This window comes from Ambystoma mexicanum, chromosome 3q (genome assembly GCF_040938575.1).
Source record: "Ambystoma mexicanum isolate Mex_15411 chromosome 3q, UKY_AmexF1_1, whole genome shotgun sequence".
NCBI lineage: Eukaryota > Metazoa > Chordata > Amphibia > Caudata > Ambystomatidae > Ambystoma > Ambystoma mexicanum.
The window spans coordinates 352267475-352291757 of NC_090926.1; the positions used below are offsets into that span (position 1 = coordinate 352267475).

The following is a 24283-nucleotide window of genomic DNA, read 5'->3' on the forward strand; positions in this document are numbered from 1 at the left end:
TGTCCAGCATCCGTTCTGCATCCTGTTGCTAAAGCCTTACCCTTTGCCCCTTAATCCAATTCTTATATTTTAAGGTTATTTTGGAAATGAAGTTGTTTTTTACTGTTCTGGGTGGACTGGAGTTTCTAACAGAGGCTCATCGGCAATCATCTCTCGTTTCTTTCCCACAATGCCCAGATCATAGACATGGGAGTTGCCCTTCTCCACTTGAACAGAACCTTTCCTTCTGCTATTTACACCCAATGCTAAGGAAAGATTTGAACACAGTATTTGGTTGATGTTATCTACAGAAAACAAGCCTATTTTCTGTTGGTAATCTGCTGTATCTAATACATGGTTAATCCTGTCATTAAATTCCTGATTGAACCAGTATTCCAGGTCAGTCTGTTGCCCCCTGTTGCCCACTACTTCCTGGAAAGATGCTCTCTGTGCATCTAGGGGCTGCAGGTCCAGTGAGCAACTCAGCATGCAATGATCACTACAGGAGTTGGCCGACACTGATAATTCAATACATATATAGAATGAGTACTTGCCCATACAGATAAAGCCTAAGGTACATTTAGCCTCCCCCTGAACCAGGTGCAGCTTTCGGGGACGTCCCCTTTCACTGCCCCATTTACTTTAAGCAGACCCATGGAGTGCATGAAAGCGAGCCATTTCACCCCATTAAGAGTCTTCTTTGTGCAGTCATCGTTAAAGAAGTCGGTACAATTCTCTGTATTAGCGTCAACTGGCAGCTTACAAGAAGAGTTCAGCTTTCCCACAACAATCACATGTCCGGGGACCCTTCTGCACAGCCCACTTTCAATAATTGTTCTTCATTTTGTCAAAAACGTACCAAATGGCTTAACTCCCTCATGCCAATAGATGTTAATTAACAGGGCCCGGTTTGTTCCCCCAGTAACTTTCATTGCATGTTCAATTACTAGTGCTCCATCAGAGATTCTAGCTAATTTACTTCTATAATACTACCGCCCGATTTTATTAGGGCGATAAGTCTCCCCATCAGACAGCCTGCACTACCTTTCGGAGCAGCCTGAAAGCACGTAGTGATATAATATAATATGATATGTCCTTTATAACACGCCTGTACACAAGTGTTCCTAGGCGCGACGACAAAACAAGGGAGGGAAGACAGAGGGAGGACAAGACAAATGATCTTACTAGGCCCTGTGTCATTCAGATTGTGCAAGTGCTATACGCAGAGTGCAGGGGGATGTGAGGGAGGGAAGTGCCAGGGAGACGGCGGGGGGAGTGCAATCAGGGCAGCATTGCTCTGAGTAACTGCAGCTAGGGCAGAGCGGCTCTGGGTAAGTGCAAGGAGGCTGGGGACTCTAAAGGTTGCAGTTACAGCCCCTAAGTGCGCGGTAGGCTCAGAGGCAGTTCAGGGGAGACTGATCATGGAGGGGCCTGGTACCCAGTAAGACTCTGAGGGTACCAAGCAACCAGTTGATGCAACAGACAGGTGGGTCAGTAGGGGAGAGCAAGAGAGAAAGCAGAGGAGAAAAGGTGGGTCTTGAGCTGCTTTCGGAACATAAGGTGGTCCGGCTCAAGTTTGAGAGGGGCAGGGAGGCCATTCCAGAGGGAGGCACCTGCGGAGGAGAGACATCCACCCCCTACTCTGCCTGGAGAAGCGTCTGACCCTAAGGGAGTTAGAGGTAGCTGGGCGAAGGGCTCGAGAAGGAAGGTATTTTGGAAGAGAGAGTTGGATGTACTCATCAATAATAGGAGGACAAATGAACCATGGTTCTTGAGGGCAAATAATATCATGCGTTCTCAAGGAAAATATTAACTGTGTCTCTTTAAAATAGGAGCTGTGTCCTCTGGAGTTCCAAGACAGTATCTTCAAGATAGACTCAGTGGCGAGAGGTAATTAGGTTGGTGGGTTTACTCCTATCGATTGTGAGCGCTCCTGACAGTCATAATCATTCCTGCTCCACTCCACCACCTGTGTCAGAGACTTCTAAGTAATTAACCTCCCTTCGATTTCTTGCTTTGTTAGCGAAGGTCACTGTAATTTATTTTGCCCTAAATGAGCAGTTCTGTTGCAGTCTTCTCCGCTCCTTTGTCTGTGGTAGAAGTAGTAACTTAAGCCACTGTAAGACCTAGGCTACTAAGAAGCAGTATCTCGCACAAAATAGCCCCAGCCACCATATTTGAGACCACATGAATAATAACGATGTTGGTTGGAGTAAGGTGACTAAACTCCACTCTCTCAATGTCCGTGGAATTGATGTTGCTGTCGCTCCACATCGCCTTTTCGACTTAATATTAATTAGACCAATGTCAGTAGGCTCTGTCATATTCCTCCCACCATCTGAGTCGTTACTCCAGCCACTAGCACCCCAATGTATACTAAAAGCTGTGGATTCTTTCGGTGGCACTCACTCATTTCTTTCCAACCCTTGCGACTCAGCTAGCACACAGCTTAGCATGCATGGAGTCCGCACTAGAGTGAGAAACAGGAAGTGTGTCTGACCCAGAGCACTTCGAATTCATCCCTCTCGTTACCATCTCATTGTGATTCATCACTGCCCCCGCTCTCCTTACAAGGCTTATAAGGGGAGCAATACACCCTTTACCTACACAGACTGCCCTCTCCAGATTGCGGAGCCCGATTGAGCAGGAAGCCAAAGGGTGTGTGTCTGTATAACCTTGTCACTTGGCCACTTCTCGATTCATACATCCCCCTGGTTACCTATCTGGTAATTTTGAATTACTAACACCTGCGGCATAACCTTTGCAGCAATAACAAATGTCACTACCCGTCTTATTGTTTGTGGCTTAAAAGGCTGCCGGCTTATTACATATATACAATCACATTTATTCCGTTGTACTTCTTGATTGTCCATACTGCAAATCACACTTTGGTTACATTATTAATCCTTGGTTCCAAACATATTTGCAATAAAAACCATTTCTCCTTAAGCAGCGACCAGCGGACTAAATAATGATTTTCATACTTCCCCCTCGAATCGATCATCTTCTATATTTGATTAGGCCAAAGCTCCCCAACCAAAAGCCTCATTGCTGTGCCTGCCCTTGCAAGAGTTCCCGGGCTGGGCAAGCGTTGTTCCATACGGGGGAAGCTGAGCTTTATTCCTTTATTACAATCAAAAGTTTCTTACTTCCCCCTCAAATCAATCATCTCCATATTTTATTAGGCCAAAGCTCCTCAACCAAAAGAGTCATCATTCTGTCTGACCTTGCAGGAGATACTGGGCAGGAGGAGGGCCGTTCCTGACGGGGGAAGCTTGAAGTGACCCGAGTACTACGAAGTAGATGTGGTGCATTTATCAAAAACCGGGATGGATCTTTTGTTCCAGAATGTAGGCACAAAACTATTGGAGCTATGAGGCCACAACTGGGGGAGCCACAGATGGGCGTGGATCCATTGGTGGCATGGCGGTGTGTAAGCGACCAGTGGCACTGTAAGAAGTACAAATGAGCTTGGAAAATCAGGAGGAGTTTTCGTTCCTCCCGGATCAGTGCCCCTCCGAGGCCCAGTGGCGAGGGCGTTTGAGGAATTTAAGAGAGCCCAGCTTCCTCCGTCAGAAATGGGACTTCTCCAGCCCAGGATTGGGTGGATCACGATCAATGGCGGTTGGGGGAGCTTTGGCCTAAAGTAGAGTTGGTTGGAAAGATGGGGGAAGCAAGAAAGGGATGATTTAGTCGGCTAGTCGCTGCACCAGGAGAACAATTTGCCAAAGAGGGTGTTACGGTGATGATGCCCTCCTTGCATCTCGGCGGCCGCACAACGGAAAAGAGGCTCCTGTAGACGCTGGTCGCCTTTTTATACTTGGTGAGTGGCTGCCCTCTCTTCTTCCGGCTGCAGAGACCCCTCCTGATTTCCAGGCCTTAGTTTGTTTTCGCAGGTTTCCGCCCTTTCCTTTGTTCTGCCTCCAGGGCCGCGGCCCCGGTTAAGCTTATGCCTCCTCCAGGGCCAGCTCTGCCTCCCACGTCATTCGCTCGGAAGGGAACAGCAACGGAAACCCTGGCATTGGTTTGCACAGACACAGTTCTAAGAACCATAGTAAAACACCTCACTGCTCTTTGGGGCCCCTCCAGGCATGGATGGCTGTTCACTTTGTGTAGCAGTGGTAGAAGCACAGATCTTCATTTGCACACTCTGATGAGCAGTTGTTGCTCTGTGAGGCTCGTCCGAGTCATTCTCAGATTCTTCGTCTCCTTCCAAAAGCTGTCGATAATTACTGTCAGTGGTGTTTTTCCCAGCTCCACACATGCTTTCCTCGATTGTTGTTGGAGGTCTTACAGTTTATTATTTTTCCCCATTCGGGTGTCCATGTTATTATGCTTTTGCGTTGCCTTTTTATACAAGGGTACTGGTTCCATATCCACCTCCTCCCAAGTAACCAAAATAACAGAACCATCTGTCTGTATTACTCAAACTATCACATTTTTCAATATTTCAGCCTCCTCATGTATAACATCCTCTTAGCATTTGGATGGCTTGTAATACGTCAGACATCCCCAACTGCTGAGGCAATTTAGTTGGCATAAAATAAGCCTTGAGGTCTGCTACATTCGAGGCTGTATACAGTTTGCTCTGTATATCCCCCAAAACAATGGTGTGCATTTGAAGTTCCTGTTGCGAGGCCATAGTTTAAAGCAGTCAGTGCTTTCTCAGCACTCGGATTATTTACAATGTTGTTATTAGTTGGACTTAACGCCTGCCGTTTGTGTTGTTTCGGCCCTGGGGTTGATGCATAGGAAGAGACTGAGATGCCAGAATCGTCATCTTCCCCCTCTATTTCAGAGTATATTGGAGGTGATTGTAAACTGCTCACAGTGGCCCCCAACTATTTTGCCTGCCTGGTTATCCATTAGTTTAGCCAACTCTTAAATCAGCTTCAAAAGTGTTCGCTTCCGCCTCCTTTTTCCTGTTAACCAAAGCTTCTGAGTCACATCAGGTTTCCGGTTTGTTTAGTTCATTATTTTCCCTCTCCTGTTAGATAGCCAATATGCCTGAAATACTCCCACTAGTGCCTGGTGATAAGGGTAAAGGTAGGTTCTGAGCCATTTCAAACATTTGTTCTGCAATTGTAGTGTCAGTATTTATAGCCACACTACGTTAGGAGTACATGATTGTGCTCAACAGGTGAAATTTATGAGCAAAATCGAACACACCCCTTTCCTTCACTTTCCTTTTGGCGAACTGCCAAACTGCTAACTCATTCGGCTTCACTGCGCCCTTTGCACACGCTTTCGCGCTAGGCTGATGTTTTTGAAGGTGCAAGTAGGAACTTGCAGATTGCCGAGCTCTGCTCTCAGACCGAAATAATCACACCAGAACACGCTGCTTAGCATCAAAGCAACCAATGCAGTCCAAAGCGCTCTGCTTTTAACTCTGAAGATGGTCACCTATCAAAGATACCACTGCTTACCTGATAAACCTTGTCACTTCTAAACACTGCACACCAGTTCCCCACGCTGTCGTTTGAAGAACACGGGCGGCCATGCCAACATGTCAGTTCAACACACACAAGGTATACAACAGGAGCCTGAATAAAGGATAAAGTATAATAATTACATCAAATCACATTTCCCCAGGATCAGAATTATACACTTTTAATGATCATCAACATGTTAGAAGACACTCCTAGATCCCCTACTATGAAGTGATCGGGTGCAGGGGGATCGAAAGTCGAAAGGGGCACAAGAGTAAACCAGCAGTTAACAGAGTTATTTTCCCTTAATCTTAAAACCTCAATCTCGCATGTTGACAGACCAATGCCTGACTGCCCCGAGACAGTAACGCTTACCGGAAGTTCTATTCTTGTGTGGACTAGCTCATGCCTGCGAAGAGAAATACTCGATTGCCCCTGAATTCCATTCTTTTTTTCCTGATGCTGCCCCACTGGTCAAGATCCATCACTATCAGATCACCTGTTCTACAACCTTTGCCATGCCCTGATGGGTTAATGGGAAGCATGGGCAAATACATTTGGCCAAACCCCAAATCACCAGAATATTCATTGCATTTCTGTGATTCTGGTTCGGACGAACTTTTAAAAGATTTGTGTGACAGGTTTGTGTTGAGTTCATGACCGTTTAATGCTGATGAAATGCTGCTGTAAACACCCGGTAAAAAAGGGGTCAGACCTTTTCCTGCCAGCACATGTTCAAAGCAAACAAAGTTTAGCATTAATTGAATAGGTTCTTGGCAGGGATGATCAAGAAAAGCACAGTGTCTAAATGACTATTGGCTTGCACCTGGCTGTTTCTGTACTATAGAACCCCAAAATAACTCTCTGTTTGCAGCTGACAAAGATTGTGAAGGTTTTGGGGGTCATCACGGGTTGGGTGCAGCATCAAAAATGCAGAATTATTACTTTTACTGCTGCATTACTGCTCCACCCAATCCCAACTTTGGGCAGAACATGGGAGATTTACCTCCGGCTTTTTGCTGGACTTAAATCTTGGCACTTTCAACGCGCGTCGGGGCTATTACCACAGCGCTAATAGTGCCCAGAATGTCCCATTGGGTCTAATAAACCCAATGGGAATGGGGAGTTATAACTCGGGATATGATATAAGTAATTTATAATGCGCCTGTACACAAGCGTTCCCTGCTGCGGACTGAGTTGCGGTAACGCAATTTGCGTTGTCGTATCCCAGCGGATTTGCTGCCAGGATACAGCTAAGGTTGCGATAGTGTACTTATTGTCAAAATCACAACAAGTGATGCAAATAAAAACCCTGCAGATGAAGACTTTTTTAAAATTTGCATTACTTTGAGAAATGCGCAGGTCATCAAATTCACAAAGGTGGCATCTGCATTTCTAGAGGCAAATGATGTGCTGGCCTGCCCCCTTTCATACATTAGTGTCGTGGACATTTATGGCACTCCCTGCAACTAGGGGGATGCTAGTAGTGCATTTCATCATGCCAGGCCTTAAAAGTGCTTGTCATTGTGAAATGTGTAAAAAAACCAAAAAAGTATCTTTATCCATGTTTTAGGAATAGTAATGTAAGTGGGACAGCAGCAGTTCATGTGCTAAGGGGATGAAAAGGAATCTGAATGTGCTGATCTATGATGCACATTCCAAGGAACTTTGTCAGCCCATCACACCTTTTTTGAGCGCAAGTGATTGTGACAGGAGTCGGACACAATGCATTCATATTCTCAAGTAAAGACATTTATTAAAACAAAAACGGGTTGGGAAACTGCCTAACTGGCCCTATTCTAGGAGGAATTTCCCCACCCAAATATCAAAACTAAGGAGCAGTCTATGTCAGGAAGTCAGTAACTGAAAAGCCTTCCTTTTGTCCAAAACATCCTATCCTGACCCTGACACCAAATCATAACAGCAAAGGGTGCAAGGAAACGTCTTCTTTCTTGCTGTTAGCAAAAGTGTTCCAAAACCAAAATGTAATTATGACTCCAACAAAAATGTTCTCCAAGGTAGAGACCCTTAGATCCAGAGGGTGGTTCCCATTCCCTGGTTTCTTAACTAGAATGGCAAAAGTTCCATTTTAATTAACAGTTCCTTTGTTTTTTCACTGGACTCATAAAGTTCTTGTTTAAATTACAAGTTTTTCAACAGTCTTTCCATACGATTTCCTTTAACTCTGCAGATTGCCTGGTATGCTGGCCTACCAGGATTTCTTTTATAGTTCCTTTGAGATTCCCTGGTAAACTCTCCTGCCAGGAATCTTTATATTACTTCAACTGCCTGGTGTACCCATCGGCCAGGACCTTTCTTAATTGATTCACGGTTCCTGGTTTATACAAAAATGACCTATACCGTGAGGTACTTGGTATATTTGCTTATTGTAGCACCTGCTCAAATTTCTTCCTCACACTGACATCTCATACACCTGTATTGGATTTGGATTTCTCTTGGTACTGTGGCTTGTCGGCATACAAACATTCTACTTAATGGGTGTTGCGTTAATAGTTTGTCTTGACTGCATTCAGACATTCTTCTTATGCTCTTTTCATCGTTAACAATCTCATATTTATCAAATGAGGGCAGGCGCACTTGTTGGAATGCTCTGCGTTCCCCCGCTGATTTGGGCAGACTCACCGGTCTCTTCCTGCGTCTCCGACTCTGCCTGTGCCTTTGTGGAACAGCTGCTTCATTCAATTTCTACCCTGGAGTCAGCAGAGGTCTCTCCAGTGTTCTGTGCGGCTCCGCGGTCACACCCTCACTTCCTGTCTTAATCTGGACTGACGAACGCTGCTTCCAGGAGCTGCCTGATACCCAGGACCTTCTGTGCAGTTCCACAGGTCTCCATGGCTTTTCCTGATCATCTGCAGCATCCCTCCTTCTTTCCCGGGAACATTCGCTGTGTCTCGTGTTCGCGAGTCCACACCTGGAGTTTTCCGTCCTCTCCTGCACTGCTCTTTCCTAGTGCGGTCACCATCTTTAAATGTCCCGCACGCTGTAGGCTTTGAAAAACAACGGAGTGATAATGGGAGTTGGAGTCAATAGATGTCATTGGGCTTCTATTTCTCAAGTGGTTTTTCTCAAGATGTTTACAATAAGACATATTACAAACGGAACGTGGTATGTGTGAGAAGTGGGTGTTTAGGCCAAAGGTTGAGGCCTGACTTGAATATTGTAAAGACAAGATTTCCTGATTTCTTCTAAAAGGGGGAACCGCTAAATGCCAATGAGCCATTAATGTGTTGGGTGTCAGAGGGTCTTCCTTAGAAAAAGGGGGGTGGGTAGTGTGCTTCATCCAATTAAGTCATAACATTTCCCTGGCAGTCATTCCCCCCCATGTGATCCTCCCTCAAAAAGCAACCCCCAGGGTCAGGTTCAGGTAGCATCTGTTTTCCCCTGGCCTCATGATCCCCACCGGCGAATCCGTGATGACTCCACTGGATTCATCACATGATGCACTAGCACATCCAATCACTTCTCCCGGGTACTGACTCATAAAATTGCAATCGTACTTGACTATATGGTATTCATTTAAGAAACAACAGAGTCTACATCATAAATACTTGACATGTGACTGACTCTGCCTCAGCTCTACCTGCCTTTCTGAGGTCATTGTCCTCCAGCCATTAACTTTATCTTTTAGTAAATACATAACCCTGGTAATCCTTATGGAAGCACGCTCAGCAGGATGAGACATCATGTGCCTTCATGACTGGCTCTTCCCCAGCAATATGGGCTTTTCAAATGTCCGCTTTCTGTTATGAATTCACTAAATTGTAATATAAACCTCCTCAACAATAATCAATGTGTCAATCTCTGAATGATGAAAAGCAGACACAGGCATGCCCGACAGACGACTGACCTTCTGGTCTGACATGCAATCTTACAATTTCCCACTTCACGTTTACTAATCTGTTCAACTTCAAAAGGATGAAAGGCTGAGTTTTTCTTACCCAGATTTAAACTTGGACCTGCACGTTACACACAGATCTCTGTGATAGGTGTATTGGTCTATCCTACTCCAGAGTTTAATGTGCTGTTCTAATTGGATAACATTCAAAGACGAACAGGACCCCATTTCCGTTTGCTAAGCCCGCCCTGCCTCACCCAACCGCTCCCTTTCCCCTAACATTTCTCTCCCTTCCTGATGTTGTTTAGGTTATTTTGTATAAGCGTGTTACCCAAGAATCAGCCTGAATCTGGAACCCACACCCCTACTCGAATCTCACTAGGAGATTTGCAGGGGCTCGCAGATACCTTTTGAGACAGTTCACCCAGGCTTAGTTAATAGGAATCTTTTGGGCACCGTTTTGGTGGACTCTCAAGCAGATTCGTACAAACGTCTGAGAGAAACACAGACAATATTCCCCAAACTGCTCTCTTGTGAACATTGCAGTTAACAGGGCAAAAAGTAAGCAATCACACATATAAACAAAGTCCTCTTAGGGAGATGCTAGATGAAAAAGTCCACTTCGCGGAAAGGGGGTCCCATTCTGAGAGCTACAAAGTAGGTTAATCAGTTCATGGGCCATCAATCCCCTTCAATGAGACAGGTCATTTCCAGCAACAGAATCTTCTTTTCCAAATCCCCTCTTTTTCCCTGGAGTGCGGTCCTTATTGAGGCAGGTTAGCGCTGAGAGGTTCATTTAGGTGTGTAGCCACCCTAAGCCAATGGGAAATATGTATGGGATTCCATGAAACCAGATCAAACAATGGCTCAGCAACGTGCGGTTTCTCTTTACTGTGCAGGTGGTCTCATCATTGGGAGCCTATTTTGTTAGGTCTGTGATCCGTGCTTCTTACTATATTCATAAGACTGATTGTCCAAATAAAAGGGGGTTGAGGATCTCAGTGGCTAGATGGGCATGGTATGGATATTTTATCTTGGTGGAACCTCTAAAGAAGTGTTTACGTTTGGGGCACCTGTGGTGAGACATGGGAGAAGGTGTCGGTCGGTTCTGACAAGTTCTCTTAATCCCATCCCAGGTACTATGTAGAATGAAAGAGTGCCAAAAGGGTGAGGGACCTCCTAATAATATTATCACATTTTATATAGTGCTTTATGCCAGATTCCTTCTGATTCTAAGCACTGTAAATAATAGCTGTGACCATCATCCAGTGTATTGATGTACAATTTATCAACATCAGTACAATGAAGGGCTGAGTTGTCCCTGCTGGGATTTGAACTGCACACACTCCCATTTTAGTCATGTTGTACAGGACCGACACACTCAGATGGTATCTAGCCATAATTGGAGCCCAGAGCACAGGAATATTTAAAAGAAACAAAATAGCTTCATAACCACAGCTGTAGAAACCATTACAAAAACAATGTGACAAATTCTCCATCTGATGCCAGCCCATCCTCTTCTTTCATTGTATATTTTTTCAACAGTTTTCGGTAAGGATGATGATAAAGACAAAGATAAGGACAAAGACAAGAAAAAAGACGAACATAAGAAAGACAAAAAGGACAAGAAGCAAAAGCAGAAGAAGGTGAGTGAGCGGCTGTCTCTGGCATTTTCTAAACCAGATGGGGAGCTAGGGGGGTTTAAATGCTTTATTTCCAAGTAGCATATTTCTGTGTTTTACCGTCAAGTATATGTGTCTTCCTTGTTATACATCTATCAGTCACACAAGCCCTAGACAACATCGTAAAAGGCGGAAAATACATTTCATTTTACTAACAGGTTATTTGTCTGAGATGTAGAGACATTGGGCCTCATTACACGGTAGGCGGTAGCCATGGCGCTATTAGCGCCATTGCTACCCCCTACCGCCGTCGGAGTCCGGGTTCCCGGAATAGGGATTTACCGGTCTATTCTGACCTTTGCGGGACCGGTAAGTCCCCATTCCGGGAACCATTCCCCATTCCCATTGAGCCCTCATAGGGCTCAATGGGAATGGGGAAGGAGCTAATAACGGAACCACAATTTGCGGTACCGTTATTAGCTCTGAGGTCCCTCAGCGGGAACCGTCCATAACGCCTGGGCAGACCACACGTTAAGGACGGGACGCGCTGAGGGACCTCGTAGTAGGGCGGTAGGGGATTACCGGCACCGGTGTCCTTACCATTGCCGGTAATCCCCTACCATGTAATGAGGCCCATTGTCACAGGGCCCTGTGATGAATAAAATGGAGTCATCACGGATTCCCCATTGGGAACCTCCTCCCATGTGGCCAGGGGACAGTAGCCGATACCTGATCCTTACCCTGGGGTTGGTTATATGAGGGAGGATCATATAGGAGTAGAGAACTACCGGGGAGATGTTATTACTACATTGAAGGAGTTAGTGGTTTCTCTTTCCCATGAGAAAGACCCCTGAACCCCGAGACCTTAATGGCCTATTGTCAGATAACGATTCCCCCCTCTAGAGGAAGTCAAGAAACCTTTTCTCTACATTATTCTATTCAGGCCCTCACTTTCCGCCCAAACACTCATAACTCACACATAACACCTTTTGTTCTTGATGTGCCTTTATGTAAAGTCCAGGAGAAAAACCATTTAAGAGTTAAGTGTGCAAAGGTAACCATGATCTTTATGTTTGATGTGCCTTTTTGTGACATCTGTGAGAAAAACCATTCAGGAGTTAAAAGCCCAAAGAAAGTTATGGACTTCAACTCCCATAACTAGTCAGGTACTGAGACGAGGAGGAGGACAAGAGAGTTTGTACAAAGTGACAGGAGCTTGAAGTACAACATGCAGACTAGTTGTTTTTCCAAACCTGCAATGAGCCGGACATTTAAAAATGGAAAATGCACTTTGGAAGAGAGGTGCAGCAAGCAGTTCAGAAGGAGACGTTGCTATCCATGGTAAGGCTCCTGAAGAGGCACAATGAGAGAGCTGGAGAAGCAGAGAAAGGCCTCCAGCATAGGGGGAGAAATGCTGCGTGCGAACAAGGAGGGTCGTGGAGACGCCAGGAACAGTGCAGAAAGCTCCTGGGGTCTGGCCGCTCGTCGGGACAGCAGTCTTCAATCCCGGGCTGCGAGGGAAAACTGGCATGTGACCGTGGAGCAGCTCTGGATGCTGGCAAAGCATCAGCACACTGCAAACTGATAGGTGGGTGGAGAAGCACAAGCAGCATCAGAGACACTGTAAGAAATCAGTGACTCTGCCCAAAGCAGCCGGGGACCCCGGGACATTCTGACAAGTGCACCAACAAGTGATTGAAGGGTACAAGATTGCTAATGCAGAAAATATGCACAAAATAAAGTTTGTTTGAATGCAGTCAAGGCAAAGTACAAAGGCAAGATTCAATAAGAAGAATGTTTGAATGCAGACAAGACAAAGTATGAAGGCAAACCCCAATCAAATACATATGCATGAGATGCCAATGTAGGGGAGAAGTTTGAGCAAGTACATTTGAGCAAAATATTATCATTGCAAGATATACCAGGCACCACATGGTCCCTTGCTGTAAGGTTTTGATGATTGGCCCACCCTATAATCCTCCCGTGGTTCCAACGAGGATTCCTACCCCGAAAGATGCTAGTAGACTGTGCCACATAGGCATCCACTTAGCCCTGAGGGTACCAGGGCGGCCGTGTGGCCCCATGGGCAGAGCCCAAAGGAAAAACCCTGAAGGGAAAAACCCAATTCTAAGATGGAGTCTTTTCACCCTGAAGTGTATAAATCTCCCAAATCGGTTTCGTAATCGCAGGGAAAAACACCAGCAAGGAAAGAATCTGCTCTTGAACCGAGGCAGAATGAGGAAAAGTAGCGATACCTAGGAGAGGTAGTGCAGAGATATGGGCATAGGAGTAGACAGGCAGAATACAGAGAAATCCAGTACATTAGGAACTGCACAGAGCAAGGAAAGAAATAGAATCAGAGATACACAGCAGAAAGGAAAGCAGTCTGAAGTAACGGGAGCTAAGAAAAAAGACAGAGGCAAGGAAGGAAAACAGAAACACAGCGTCTAATGGTCAGTAAAACACGAAGCGACAAAAGTAGCTCACCCATGCAGTGCTTCTTATGCCTTCTTCCGCAGTATAGGCGTCCCTGGAAACTGCACCGATTCAAAGCGCCATCTTGGAATCAACTAGAGCGTGGAGATAGCTTCTGAATAGGAGCCTTACATACCACCTTCTTGAGGTGCTAAAAACTCTGCCAGGATGTTGTTTCCTCCAGCATTGCCACACTGACCAAAACCTGACAGAATTTCTAACACTTTCTCCCCTTCCCCCAGCTATTGCGTGCTCGCCACTCCGACCTGCACTTCCTTTACCACCTCAGCATTAGCACATTCCGCACTGACCGGCACTTCTCCTCTCTTCCGCACTTTATGTTACTGCACTTGCATGATCCGAATGACACAAGGCTTAGTAGGATGGGTTTTTATTTCTCCTCTTCCCCGTCCCCCCAAACTCTTCTTGTCTTGCTGCACCTCGAAGCACCATTGGCTGTATGGGCGCATTATAAAAACCTATTACATAAATAAGTATGCTGAAGTGGCATCAAGGAACTGTGAAACACATATGAAGTGCTGGCAGGCGAGTATAGCAGGCAGTTGAAATTGTTCAAAGACTCGTGGCAGGGGATTTTACCAGATTATCTGTAAAATTACAAGAACCATTACAGAAAGACTGTTACAGAAGATATTGCTTGAACAGAACCTTTTGGTTGAACAAGAACTTTGCGAGTCCAGTGAAGACACAAATAAACTGTTAGCTAAAGAGACATTTTGCCACCCTGTTTAAGAATCTTGGGGAAGGGGATCACTTTCTGGATCTAGGGGTCTTTACCTTGGAGAACGTTTTTGTTGGAGTCATTCTTACACTTTTGGTTTTGAACACTTTTTCTAACATCAAGTTAAAGACATTTCCTTGCACCTTTTGCTGTTTGTTAATAAGTGTGAGGGTCAGCCTAGGTTGTTTTGGACACAAGGACGGCTTTTCAGTTACTGACAGCCTGACACAGAAAGATCCTTAGTTTTATTTCTATGTAGGGAAGTTCCTCTTTAGAATAGGGCCAGAGAGGCATTTATTTAATAAGAATGTCTTTAACCATCAATACAACAACCGTGTGTCTGTTCCTCATTTCTGACCCCTCACAGCCCTTCCCAGGCTTACCCTCTAAATGGATACCCTTCCAATATGGCCCCTTTCCGTATGGATCCTCCCATAGTATCACTTGCTGGAGCACTAATTCTAGAGAATCTCCTCGAGTTTCACAAGAAGATACCTTTGAAAATTATAATTCCTAGAGTATCTTCCTCCAGAGCATCTAGAAGAGTATTCACTGTCAGGTATCCCCCCTCAGTGGCATCCCCTTCCAGGAGAAACTCCTGCCACAGTGCTACCGAAGAGCACATCCTCTGAGTATATCACCTCTGAGAGTATTTCTCCCAATGCCATCTCGACTAGCGTACCTCTTTCTAAATATTGAAAATCTGACCATCGATTCGAATACATTGATCACTATACTGTCTATCAACCTCCTGGATGCAACCTGGAATTAATCGAAGAAAGTTTGGAACTTCTGATTGATTAGCAAATCAGTCCCAGCAAAATTCTAATTATGGGTAATTTCATCTTGTGGCTAGACATTCCTACCAACAAACCAGCATAAAACCTTCTGAGGGACATGGGGCCTCTTTATTAGGCTGTAGGTAAGGGGTTAACGGCGCCGGTAAGGATGCCGGTGCTGTTAACCCCTTACCGCCGCATTACGAGGTCCCTTAGCAGGTCCCACTAAGGCCGGCTGGTAAAAACAGAGATCATTAAACCATTCATATAATCTACTACATTACCCCAGAACTTAAACTAATCCAGAACTTTGCTCAGCCTTCTGTTTAGAGTTAGGGAGAATGTTGGATACCTTTGCCCCAGTGGATTGATAGGGATTTGTCCAAATCAAAGTGCCATGGCTGGAAATATGAGTGTGGGTGGTGTAAAACAAAGCTTCCCAATGATAAAATGGCCTGAAAAAGCCATTCACACTTCTCCCGTATGAATATTGATCAGTAAAAGGAGGCATGTGTTATGTTATGTGACTGTGATTTATCAGAACTGTATGTGAGAAACCAGAAGGTCAGGGGTTTGTCATCCAGGTGACTAAGACACGGCCATTGCTTTTGGATCCAGTTCTTGGGGTGGATCGGTGCGGGAGGATCACCTGGTGAAGGGTCTTCAGGGAGTGGGAGTGGGACATCGGATGGCGAGACACAGTATCCCCTTCCTTGTAACACCTCTACCCCATTCTACCGGGTTGGATATTTAGGAACTCTAACTCCTCCCCCCTTTTACAACACAAACACTTTCTCACTGACAGCCCGCTATGAGAGAAAACAAACTGACAGCCGAGCCGTGTACCTGACGTGTCCGAATACAATAGTCATTTGAGGTCAGGCAATTACTGACCATCACACACCTGACTTCCATTGCACTTCGCCACACGGATAAAAGGCAGAGCACGAGAGCACACTGAGCGAGGTAAAGTACATGAGGAAACAGCAGTTCCAAGATGGCAGTTTAACGAGAGACGAAAGACAGCAAAACGGAAGAGGATCTCAACGAGGGAAGTGCCCTTGACCTTTTCGACAAGGAACCGTTACTTTCATGAAACCTTGAGAATAGAAAACCTAAGACCAGTAAAACTTGGGAAGACCATCTTTTCCATCTCTTTACTATCATGAGAGCCCCCATACAGCCCCCATAGAAGATGACTTAACCACCAATCCATCCATATGTAAGCTGACTCAATCCGCCGTGAAATACCTCGGCTTCTTTGTAGGGAAGGGCAGTGTCCAGCTCCAATGAGAATAAGTGAAAGCAGTCCTAGATACCCCCACACCTAAAACCAAGAGAGACCTTAGAGCATTCCTAGGGTTACCGGTTATTACCGTAAGTGTATCCCTAATTTCTCAGACAGAACAACTAGGTTGACAAAAAAATTAAAGGACGCCGAACCCCAGAAGATTAATTGGACTGTTGAGGACAATATATGTTACCACAGTTTAAAACAAACCCTGTGCCAGAACCCGATCTTAAAGTTAGTAGATTTCTCAAGAGTTTGGGCCTCATTACACGATGGGTGGTAAAGGTTTACCGGTACCGGTAAGGGCACCAGTACCGGTAAACCCTTACCGCCTTACTACGAGTTCCCTTTGCGCGACCCGACCTTAGCGGCTGATTTCACCAGCCGTTAAAGTAGGGTGCCGCAAAGGGACCTTGGCGCTAATTACGGTACCGCAATTTGCGGTACCATAATTAGCGCCTTCCCCATTCCCATTATGCCCTATGGGGGCAAAAATGGGAATGGGGAAGTGCCTTGGTGAATGGGGAATTACCGCCCCCGATCACCTTGGAGTATGGCGGTAATTCCGCCATCCACCAAGGCGGACACGGTTAAATACCGGCGGCAACCATGGCGCTAATAGCACCATGGTTACCGCCTACCGTGTAATGAGGCCCTTTGTGTTACACATGGACGCCTCTCTTACAGGGTTAGGAGCAGTTTTGTTCCAAGTTTGTGATGGATTAGAACACCCTATCCTATTCACTAGTCGAAAACCTTCCCACGTGAAAAGAAATCACTCTGTGTTAGAATATTAGAGGCCCTTGCCATTGAGTGGGCCATCACCATCTAAGACACTATCTTCTAGGAAGAAAGTTCACACTCGTCACAGATCATTCTCCGTTAGTATGGCTAAGCCAGTGAAAGGACTCTAACCATCGAGTCATGCATTGGTTCCTAGACCTGCAACCCTACTGTTTAACTGTGGAGCACCTAAAAGGTAAAGACGAGGGGAACGTCAATTTCCTTTCTCTGTTTCCATGTGAAACAGATGTGGCTACATCACTTAGGGGAAGGGCACGTGAGAAACCAGAAGGCGTCTTACCCACTAGTCCCCATGGATCAGTCATCCAGGTGATATGATATGATATTCTATTTATATCGCACCCATACACATGTGTTTCAGGGCGCGAAGAGGCAAGGGAGGGATACAAGGGAGGAACAAAACAACGATTTTACAAGGCGCAGTGACATTGAGAATGTGCAACTGCAGGGGAGAGGGAGGGGCAAAGTGCAAGGGTTAGGGGAAGAGTGGAAAAGTGCTGAACATATGATCAACAACAACAGGTAGTGCAGCCGGCAGGTGGCAAGTGCAAGAATAAGGCGCAGACAAAAGGTGTCTCATAAGTGCAGGAAAGGGACTGTAGGGTTGCAGATACAGACCCAAGTGCAAGGGTTGCCAAGAGGCAGTGTGGCTGGGTGGGCAGGGATCCGGGCCCAAAATCAAAGGGTAGCCAGGTGCCCGGTGCTGAAACAGACAGATATCATCAGGGGAGAAGAAGAGAGAAGGCAGAAGCAAAGAGGAAGGTCTTGAGGTGCTTCCGGAAGCTAAAATGGTTCTCCTCAAGTTTCAGAGAAGAAGGGAGGCTGTTCCAGAGGGAGGCTCCAGACGAAGAAAGAAATCTACCCCCAACTCGTTGCTTGGAGAAGCGACTGACCCTGAGGGAGTTGGAGGTGGAGGAGCAAAGAGCTTGAGTAGGAAGATATTTCCGAAGGCAGAGTTGAAGGTATTGCAGACCCAGGCCCCAGAAGGCCTTGTGGACAATGCAAAGGGTCTTGAACTTAATCCTTGCAGCCACAAGGAGCCAGTGGAGAGATTTCAGGGCTGGAGAGATACGATCACTGGGCTTGAGGCCAAGGACAAGTCTCGCAGTCATGTTCTGGATGAGTCGCAGAGGACGTAGAGTAGTAGCAGGCAGATTTAGGAAGAGGCTGTTGCAGTAGTCCAGTCTAGAGAGAACCAGAGCTCTAGAGACAGTGAGCTTCTGGGGGAAGGAGAGGAAAGGAAAAATACCTCTGAGGAGGTTCAGTTGTTATTTTGACTTCTTAGAGACATCAGAGATGTGTGGGGAAAATGAAAGCATGGTGTCGGAGATGACCCCCAGGTTCTTAGCCTCACAGGTGGGCGCAGGGAGAGGGCCAAGAGAAGCTGGCCAGAGAGTGACAGGAAAGGAAGGTGCAGGAGTGCCAATGATGAGGATCTCTGACTTAGTGGCATTAAGGCAGAGGTTGTTGGTGACACACCACTCCTGGATTGCAGACAGACAGTCAGAGATGATAGAGGGAGAAGAGATGGCAGAGGGGAGCCTGAAAACGAGCTAAGAGTTATCCGCATAGCATTGAAAATTGGAGCAGAGAGCAGCAATGCGGTGGATGAGGGGTGCCAGGCATTGGTTAAAAAGCCTTGGAGAGAGGTTAGACCCCTTGGGAACACCACAGGTGGAGAGTGAAATAGAGGAATGGAAGGACCCAAGTTGGACCTGGGATGGTTGGTTGGAGAGGAAGGTGGTCAGCCAGGCCAGGGCCTGGTCAGTGATACCGAGATTATCACAGAGGTGGTTGAGCAGGGTGGCAGGGTTGACCGTATCAAAGGCAGAAGAGAGATTGAGTAGGAGGAGGACAGAGGGGAGATTAGAATCAAGGTTTGAGAGCAGGTCTTTACTGATGTTCAGGAGAGAAGTTTCCCTGCTTCTGGCCATCACTTTTGGATCCAGTTCCTGGGGGTGGACCAGTGCGGAGGATCACCTGGGTGAGGGGTTCTTCGGGGTGTGGGAGTGGGACACCGGATGGTGAGACGCGGTATCCCCTTCCTTCTAACACCTCTACCCCATCCTACTGGGTAGGATATTTCGGAACTCTAACCCAAGCCATTACAACACCAACACTTTCTCACAGACAGCCTGCTATGAAAGAAAACAGACTAAAACCTGAGCCGTGTAGCTGACGTGTCCCAATACAATGGTCAGGCGAGGTCAGGCAATTACTGACCATCACACACACCTGACTTCAATTACACTTCTCCACATGGGTACAAGGTGGAGGGCGCACGATTGCACACTCTGAGCGAGGCAAAACATACAAGAAAACAGCAGTTCCAAGGTGGTAGTTTAACGAGAGACAAAAGACGGCAAAACAGAAGAGGATCGCAAGGAGGGAAGTGCTTGAACTTTTTGACAAGGAACTGTTACTTTCATGAAACCTCGAGAATAGAAAACGTAAGACCAGGAAACCAGGCTGAAGAATCCTGCATTGTGTGTCGGAGGTACAGAGGCCCTCCCGCGTCTATAATCAAGGCGGGGAGAATCACCAGCTGCAGTGGTTCTGACCTTGGCTCCAAGAACAAAGCAGCGCAAGTGAAATCAACACAGCCAGTGAGTTGGGGAGACCGATAAAAGACCAGTCTGTGTTGAAGCCAAGGTTTCAAGCAGCAACATTGTATGGCGAGCGCTGGAACAAACATTGTTAAAACGCGTATGATAAGAGACGCAAGTGAAGTTGAACTGCTGATGAGTGATTGAACTTTAAAACAAGCTACAATACCTTTGAGTGGTCCGGCACCGCGTGGGTGCTTAATCGAAGGTCTCTGTAAGGTAACCAGCTGAGAAGTGACTCTAGGAGATAATTTTGGTCAAAGCCCGACAGAGGGAGGTCAATGTAGAAAGAACGAATACATGTGAATCAAAGTGGTCCTGCGACAGGTCAAGCAAAATCCTGCGCACAGTCGAAAGTCTTCGATTTTTGATGAAGTAGAGAAGTTTTGGAAAAGTGCATGAATGTGGTCTGAGGCCGGCAGTGGGAGGCCAAGTGAAGTTTGTGTGTTAAAGTGGGTCTGAACCCAAGGGGGATCCGAGGGGACTGGTTATTCACTTAAGAAATTGTGTACATATGAAATCTTAAGAAGAAAATAACTTTAATGTTTGTCGTGTTGCATCAGGCCCTCTGAAATAAGAGACTTTGAATGGCAAAGAGACTTTGACGACACAGACGGCCATGATGTTGAGGTTTTGAACTGCATCCTCATGCGGTAGAAACCAGAGAGTGTGCTAATCTTGAATGTGCCACCTTGCCCCATGCTGAAAACGTGGGAAGGGAAGCCATCAGCTTGAATATCCTGACATATAATTTCTTGAACACTTTTCTTTTGCATAACATTGTTTCCCACACTATTTGTATTTAGAAGTAAGGATTGGCAATAGGTTTATTAGTATAGGTCCTTTTATTTTGACAGAGACTCCACTAGTACTGTGTTATTATTATTTGATGGGCGTAGCTTGCTCCCATCTTTAGATTTAGGATTTGATAGGCATTTTTCAAACCTGATCGAAGTTCAATAAACACGCTTGAACTGTGATCACTTGTGTCTGTCTTACTATTTGATACCATGACCTTCTTACATGTATCACTTACTGACCAATAAAAGGACTGAAATCTTTAAGATAGTTTTGGAACCAAGCAACCTTTTTGAACAGTGGTGGATTTCATCCCTTCTGAAACCCTAGTAAATATACTTACGTCCATTTCCAAGAGCACATAAAAAAATACAGTAAGCATTACTAAGCAAACGAGACCCAAAGCCTCATTGGCCGAGGATAGCGATGGCATATTAGGTCTGACTTCTTCCTCTTCCACCACCTCTTGTGAGCTAATTCAAATGGTCAAAACAAGAAAGGCATCTTCAGAGGTTTGCCAGCTGTGACCTGCTTTTTTGATCAAAGAAAACAATTCCGACTCTGCAATGTGTCCTTGGGGTCAAGTCTGATTTGGGGATGTCGAAATCCATCAATCCATTGCTCAAGAAATGCAACATAGGTCCTTAGGAAACATCCGACTTCTGGCCACTTCAAACTTTTATTGCAAAACCATTTGGAAAACTTAAATACATACACAAGGAGGAAAAACAAAATATATCACAAAAGAGTCAGGGCTCAGACTTGCAGACTTCTCTGTTTGTTTCCTGTGGGAAGAACTCTCCATAGCCTGAGACAAGAGCTAGCAATTGCACTGCTCCATCTGGACTTGTTTGCATCTTACAATAATGTTGATCACAGTATTCTTGCCTGCCTATGAAGGGCATCACCTAGAGTCTGACAGATCTTTGGGCAGAAATACTGCATGCAGTAATTAGCCTTACTGAGGGGTGTACTGGTCCATAGGGAACTCTGGAGATTTCCCAGTAGGCCTCTAAACTCTGGGCATCTCTTGTGTGGAAACCTATGTTATTTCCACATTTATTCACAGGACAAGGGTTGAAATTGCTGAAAATGTGTAATATGGAACCACTTTGAACATTATTTCCAGGGCCTCTTATAGTTCCCAGTCCACGCCTGGCCTTATTGCAAGCAGCATTTTCATAAACCTGCCACATTAATAGAATACATCTTAATGCATTATACTTTTCTCATAAAAATCAATTTCCCCTCATTTTGAGGCCATAAATGGTGTATGTATACCAACAGTTCCTGTGAAAACAAAATCAAAATATCGAGGCTGAGTACCCCAAAAGGAAATACACCGAACACGGGTTACAAAGGAACATACAAAGTACTTTATTTTATACTGAATCCAGTTACTAAGAACAGAGCAAAATCAGATAGCTATCGGCCCTCAGTGCAACACAACAAACTCCAGCGTGGTTCAGTGAGAGACGCTGTACATTAGAATGCATTGGTTTTTATACTCTTTGTGAGCACGATGTCCAGCCCCACTTCAGGTTCATATTCCACTAAACATCACCGATCTACTGTTCATGCCAAGTCTCGCACATCCGCATATAACTGGTTTGCTTTTAATACATATATCAACAGGCCTATACGGCAACTGTGTATTCTGGGATTTTCCATGTAGGTCTTCTCAAACATTAATACAATGTAGTGAAACAAGTGTTCTACGTTCAGTATTTGAATACATTGTTCTTAACGTATGCTCGTGGATTAGTTTCATTGCACGAGTAATCCTTTACACACAGGTCAACAAAGGACAAGGTCTCAGTTCACGACCTCAACAAGTGGCCTGGAGGCAAGTTACATATTAGCTACATACAGAGGTCAAAACAGCCATATTATATTTTGGAATGACATCGTCCACCATTTTAACTCACAGGGTGACTTTACAAAGCGAACCTAAAATGGCGGATTGACCTAAAATGGCGGCTTACATTGATTCTAAGGTCAGGACCTTGCAACACGGATTTCTTCGCAAGCGACTTACAAGCAGCTTGGCGTAGGCCAATATACATTTATTAATTGCAATAGGAGGCACGATATAATTTCTCTTTTGACAAACCCTCCTTTTGGCCTATGGCAAGTTCTAAAACTACTTTGGATCTCCTTGCAAATAACTCCATGCATCATCGTCCATGCCCCCTGAATTACTGTCGGAAATATCTATTGCCATTAGGTTATTCATTAAAATTTCCTTCAACACATATTCTTTGGAAGTTTTATCTGGGGCACACACTTTATGTCCTATCGTACCTATCGCTTGTGCCCAACATCCCCCTAGCATCGTACATATACTAGGTAGACACTGAATACAGAAACATAGAAACAAAAGGATTCCCAAAATAATCAGCAAGACCGAAAGGACTTTCCAACCCCAAGATCGCAAGAAGTCCCAGAACCAAGCGCTAAGATCCCAGTTTCCCTCGGGAATGTGCACTTCTGAACTAAGGACCTGCCGATTCTGTATTGCCTTGAAGATGGTTGGGGAGGAATCTGGCACAAAAACACAGTAAGCGGACCCCACTAATTTACAGACTCCACCACGTTCAGCTAGAATGACATCTAATGCCATCCGGTTTTGAAGTGCTACTAGTCTTATCGCCTTCTTTTCTAATGTCATATTATAGAGTATGTCTGTGGTCCGGTTGATGGTTCTCTCCAGTACTCTCGCTAGTCTTCTGTTATCCAGGGAATTCGCTATCTGCCCCCAAAATGGCACAACTGATTTTGCTATATCCCCCAAGATTTGTGCTGGGGTGTCACCATTCTCGTCCCGCCGTGGACGAGCCTTTGAAACTTCTTTTGTACTAGCTATAAACACCCCAGTTAACAGGATCCCTAAATAACAGGTTCCCTGCCAATCCCTGGGCAACCATGGGAATGCTACATTACCGCAGACAAAGTAGACAGGTTCGCCTACATACAGAGGTCTGTTTTCCCCAGTCAAATTTGCAATGTTGGAACAATCTAGAAAATCTCCCATTGACTGAGTTCCATTCCTCTGTATACAAAAAGAAACTGAATCAGGGCTATGATTAACAGTGTAAGAAGGAGGCATGGCATCCTTATTGCCTATTGGAGCCATCTTAAAGGAAATCAAAGATTGGAAAGGATGAGACAGTCTATCAGAAGGCCTAATAGAAGCAACGTTAGGTTTACTCCTGTTTGCGAAAAGCGAGCATCCCAGGGGAGTCAAAACACGTTTCTCAAAACTATTCAAATTGGTGCCATCAAAGTTCCCTGAGATGCTATCATTCCAACGGCCAAAGTACAGTGCTCTAAGAGAAGCATAGCAAGCAGTTGTCAGAGGTAAAGGATGAATATACCAACCTAGCCCCTTATCCCCGTGTTGCGGTAAATGTGAGCAGACCCAACAGTTAGACTTATTAAAAATGGCATGCGTAGCATTCATGATAAGTAGTAGAATATTATTGTGGTACCTTTGTCTATGCTGAGAGTCCCTAGGGGACAGAGTATGCAAATGTAAAAAGGGAGTAGGAACAGTGGATACATTTTCAGTGGGCAACAAGGATTCTAAAGGATGCATTTCCTCAAGGTACCACAATCCTAAGACAGTGGGCCTCATTACGACCCTGGCGCTAATGGGTTAATGGCGCCGTAAAAGGCTGTGGCGCCGTTAACCCATTAGTGCCTGATTACGAGGTCCCTTTGCGGGACCTGACCTTAACGGCTGGTCTGCACCAGCCGTTAAAGTAGGGACCCGCAAAGGGACCTTGGTGCTAAGTACGGTACCACAATTTGCGGTACCGTACTTAGCGCCTTCCCCATTCCCATTGAGCCCTATGGGGTAAAAATGGGAATGGGGAAGGGCCATGGAGGAAGGGGGAATT

General features: G+C 45.5%; 1 long non-coding RNA gene across 1 annotated transcript in view; it reads left to right on the forward strand.

The window, feature by feature from the left end:
• Positions 1 to 24283, forward strand: part of LOC138582574 (uncharacterized) — an 88961-nt gene that overhangs the window by 13635 nt on the left and 51043 nt on the right. Inside the window, exon 3 of the long non-coding RNA XR_011305044.1 lies at positions 10810 to 10910. This is a non-coding gene — a long non-coding RNA (uncharacterized lncRNA). The remainder of the gene's footprint in view (positions 1 to 10809; positions 10911 to 24283) is intronic.